This window comes from Propithecus coquereli, unplaced genomic scaffold (genome assembly GCF_000956105.1).
Source record: "Propithecus coquereli isolate 6110/MARCELLA unplaced genomic scaffold, Pcoq_1.0 Scaffold86, whole genome shotgun sequence".
Classification (NCBI taxonomy): domain Eukaryota; kingdom Metazoa; phylum Chordata; class Mammalia; order Primates; family Indriidae; genus Propithecus; species Propithecus coquereli.
This window is the reverse complement of record NW_012154840.1, coordinates 5,763,881-5,768,851: the sequence shown is the minus strand read 5'-3', so window position 1 is coordinate 5,768,851 and position 4,971 is coordinate 5,763,881. Positions and strand designations below refer to the sequence as shown.

The 4,971-nt window shown below is 39.7% G+C and overlaps 1 long non-coding RNA gene across 1 annotated transcript in view; it reads right to left on the bottom strand.

The window, feature by feature from the left end:
- The window catches only part of LOC105826196, a 20,833-nt gene extending 16,086 nt beyond the window's left edge, over positions 1-4,747 (bottom strand). The window contains exons 1-2 of the long non-coding RNA XR_001138300.1: positions 1,849-4,747; positions 283-373 (exon numbers count right to left, since the gene is read on the bottom strand). This is a non-coding gene — a long non-coding RNA (uncharacterized LOC105826196). The remainder of the gene's footprint in view (positions 1-282; positions 374-1,848) is intronic.
- Positions 4,748-4,971: the final 224 nt, after the last annotated feature.

The window sequence follows — 4,971 nt, the reverse complement described above, 5'->3', positions numbered from 1 at the left end:
CAGAACTTCCTAACATTTTTATGGTACTCAACACGCTCTGCACAACACCATAATGATTTGTTCATTTCTGCATCCACCATAAGAAAGCAAATTCCTTGACAGAAATTACGTCTAGTTTTGTAGTGCCTGGCATAATAAATATTTATTGAATCAACACAAGAATTATCTCAGTTTTGAAGATGCCCACATTTCTAGAGCATCCTCTTTTATAACTGCTGAGATTTTTCTAAAGGGTAGAGATTATTTTCAAGCAATGAATTGAAATCCAAGTCCAAGATTCACCTTTGGATGCTATCTAAGAGGCAGCAATCCACCTAAAATCAAGCCATCATTCCTCTTGAGTCGTGGTACGGAACCGCCTCTAAATTCATCCCTTTAAAACAAATTCCAATAATAGTTATAGTTGAACATTGAGAATGAATAACAATTTGATTAGTAGCAATAGAAGATTTCATAAGCATAGACCAGTGTTTCTCAAATTGGGGTGATAAGAACACTCGGGGTTTGTGGATATATTCTCAGGGATCCCTAAGTTCCACATGAATTGCATAAAACATGTCTTTGACAAAGATAACTTGAAACTGGAAAACATGTTTACATTTCAAATAACTTTCTTAAGTCAGTGTTCCTCAAAACACATATTCTTGAGGATCTCAGAAAATTTTGTTCCTTTAAAAGGTGTTTCATCCTGAAACATTGCTTGAGTTTGAGAAACAGTGGCACAGATCACGTTTTCAAGGTTCAGTACCATTATGTATATTACCCCTAGTCAGCCAATGTCATTAGGCATCGGGGGTGGGGGATGGGGGAGACAAGCTCTAAGGAAATATGGATATGAATTAAAATGGGCAGTAAGAAGCCCAGCTCATTTATATGATTCTTGTTACTCCTGCTAGGATGCATAGATATGCAGCAAAAAGAGTTTCAAATTTTATGTTAAAGAATATTTTTTCAGCTGGACCTTTGTGTTTGTTTTACATCAAGGATGCTAAGCTTCTTTGAAAAAAACACCATTGAAAAAGATGAAGGGAAAGAGGGCATATAAACTACAGCATAAAGTAGGCAAGGAAGGTCAAGGTTTTCTTCTAAAACTTATACTTCTCCACTGCCCTCTTGGTTCCAAACTAAAAAAGTATCTCTGGTCTGGATTATCCATGGCCATCTGTCCTTGGACAGAAATATAGTAAAATGGTGCAAAGAGCCAAAGTATCAGATTTGTACCCCCAAAACTTGAACCTTAAAAGCACAAGCTTATGAAATTTAACAATCACCTATTTGTCAGTTTTGGCACATAGCCAAACACAATGGCTAGGCCCTATCTCTTTAACTTCTTTCCATGTTGCCACAAGAGGTAAAAAACAAATGACATTAAAATAAAACAATTGGACCACCCATGTGGTTGTAATATTAACCATATCTATCTTGGCTCAAAGAGAAAAAATAAACCCACCTCCTTCTTTAAGTTTATCCTATCAATTTCAAACCCTTGTGGGCTCCCTTTTAAAAACTCTATTACCTATAATTCAGCACAAGACTGCACCTGATTATCATTTCCTAAGGTTATTTTAAGTGTGCTTATATTATAATATCTCTTCAACAATACAACCTTCTCAGGGGTGAAATTATATAGGATGATATCATTCCTACCCCTCACTTCACTGTAACCTAGCATAGGGCTTGGTACCCGGTATTAATTCTATAGTTCCGTTTGTGAACCCGTGAATTTCAGATGAGGTGGGAAGGGAGAAAGAGACTTACTGGACCCTCTGACTTTCCTATGGGTGGCAGTTAAGAGAAAGAAAACAGAACGGGGAAAAGATTACTTAATAACTACAAAGTAGTACTTACAGTATTCTATAGAGCCAGAGACTCTTCTTACAGCAGTCCAAGGAGCTAGTAGTGGAAACTGCACCCTGAGCTGGGCCAATCTTTTGACATCCTTCTCAGAGAAATGGTATCCCTTTCAAGCAATTAAAAAGAACTGCTGTTGCGTTGACTAGTTATTTGCTTCAGCAATTCCATATTAAATGCTCCTTTGCCATAAACACCCTGTACACTAGAGGCTGGGATATTAATTCATTTTTACTACGCAGCTATCTCTCACTGTGGAAATATAAATTGTTAGATCTTAGGTCATTTTTCTTATAAAATGGGCAAACTGATTTCATCATTTCTCAGATAAGTACTCACTTCAGGGTGGTGTTTCAAACTACTTCAAATTAATAGCATAATTAAATGGTTCATTTTATATAATAGATTAATCAAACAAGGTGACCTATGCTTCTTAAAAGCGCCTCTGCATATATTCTCTCCCTTAATCCTTTTACAGCATTCTTCTTGAAATAAGTAGAGGCTGGTGCTCCAGATGAAGAAATTTAAGGATTAGAAAGTGTAGGTCATTTTTCTTAAAGTGAATGGTGTTAAAGCTCAAACAAGGATTGCTTCTAAAATGGTGGTACAGCCCAAACAAAGATACTAGTCTGAAGAGTTCCATTCTGGAACTCCTTTGATAATATTAAAATAGCAAGAGTGACTGTGGTCTACCTACAGACCCACCACCCTCAGTAAATGAGATACACTAGTCATCAGCTACATAACATAAATGGATGTGGGGGGGTTAAAAAAAATGACCAGGTTATCAATTCCACCTTGCGATCTAGATGTCTTTCGTAAAAGATAAAAAAATCAAGAGCAACTTTTCTGGTTGTATCCTAGCAACTGGCACTATACAATAGCAATATACAAAGGAGACAAGGAGAGATTTTTAACCAGGCAATCTCCTCTTGAAGGAAGAATGCAGAAAAAGTGCTAACCTTCCTTGCTGGGGAGACAATTTCATACTGTATATTAAAAACATAAAATAAAGGGTAGCAACCCAGCTTCCTGGGCCTGACTTGCCTTGAGTATTTTGCATAGCAAAGCAGTAACAGAGGTGGGCAAGAATAGTTCCTGTCCCCGGAATCTGACAATAATTTAAATTGAGATCATTAACAAATGAAAGCAAAAGAGTTAAGGTTCATCCACCTAGTTCAGGCCTGCTTTTGATAGTCAATACTGCACAAAGACACCAAAGTGGTAGGGAGACATTGGACTGATGGGCTTAAAAATGGGACAATTAGTATTCTGTTCATTAAATAACACAGAGAGAGCTTTGGGTAGTCAGCACTACTCAGAAGCAGTGCAAAGGAAATAGAGGAGTTCATAATGGGCAGGACGAAGGAAAGTGCAATTGAGACATTACAGCTATACAAGGTGGGTAAACCAATGATGTCTGGGATTGTTAACTTTTTAAGTGCAAGAAAAAGGGCTTTGTTCAGTCAACATTACCCAGCAAAGAGGCCAAAGGGACAGGGCCAGGAAGAAGTGGAGAGAGAGGGAGCACAATCTTATCTAATGGCTGGATATATGGACAACTGAGACTGTGAGTATTAATAGCCCATAACAAGGGGCCAAGGGCAGACAGGGGCAGGGAAAGGGAAGACCTTGTATGAAGGGTGAGACCATGGCTACCTAGGATTTTATACACTGGAGTAATGCGAAAGGAGTGGGAGTATGGGCGGTTATTGAATGGACAAGTGCATGGCACACTGCAATGTTTATACTTTATTATGCCACGGGAAACTGGGGCTGAGGGATGCTTGCTCCACAAGGCCAGGGAGGAAAAAAACCATCGATAATTGCCATTGCGCCTATTAATAGTCCCAGGAAAGTTTTAGGAAAGGAAGAAATCACTGATAACTGCCATTGTGTCTATTAACAGTCCCAGGAGAAGTTTTAGGTAGGAAGCAGCCCCTGCGGTAATGCGAAGGGGGTGAGAGGGTATAATATCCCAGTTTAACAGAAAGGGGCATGTATAATTGCAAATATTCACATTACCAGTCCAAGAGGCCTTAGTTGGTCAGTACCCATGATATATGCAAAGAGGATGCCAGGGCTCTATCCAATGATCAGTACTCTTGCTAACTGTCATTGTTGCATATTAATTGTCCATGAGCTGAGGTTATGAATAATTAGCACTCCTTAGCAGCAATCAAAAAGGCAGTGGCAGGAGCACAGCGTCCTTTTGTACTATACAGGTCCACAGACAAATATAATTATGCACATTAATATTCAAAAGAGAAGGGATCATTCATAGTTAACATGCCCCTAACCCAAAGGGGCTATGAGGAGATAAAATCCTGGTCCAAAAGAAGAGATGGGGAATTGCATTAATGCACTTTAAAGTCCAAAAGGGGCACTAGGTGAACAACATCCCCTGCTCTAAAGCAAGGAGGATACAGGAAGGGTTCTGGTGTAAGACATGCTTAGAAAATTGTGTTTGCTCACGTGAACTTTCCAGGTGAAAGAGTCTCGAGTAGTGGGCACTACCTACTGAAAATGTTAAGAAAGTAGGCGGGCTCCTTATCTAGTGCACAAAACAGGAGCTAATACAATTGCGCATATTAACAGTCCCAAAGAATAGGGCCTTGGTTGATCAGCACACCCTGCTGTACTGCAAAGGAAAGGCTAGGGTGTGTGACCTTAGTCTACTGATGAAGACGACAGAAAATTTCAATTATGTGTGAAAACAGTCCACTACAAGGGGCCTTGGAGGAAAACAGTATCCCTCGCAGTAATGCAAAGGAGGTACCATGGTCCTGAAAGTTACAGGGTTGTGAACAACTGCAATTATGCACAATAACTGTTCAAATGTAAAGGTCCTGGGGTCCTGAAGTGCAGCCTTTTGACTGAATTCAAATTTTACAGAACAAACCCTTTTATTAAAAGGGGTGCAGAGAAAGATGAAGCTTTTCTTGCCTCCTTTGGTGCTTAAAAAAGAACAATCCTGAAACCAGAAGGCCGCACATTCCCCACCCAGGCGAGGCAGTCAGAGGTGGAATGTCCTTGTCCAGTGCACAAGATCCCAGGCAAATGCAATTATGCACATTAACAGCCCAAGAAAAGGGGATTTAGGGGTCAGCACCTCTGGTA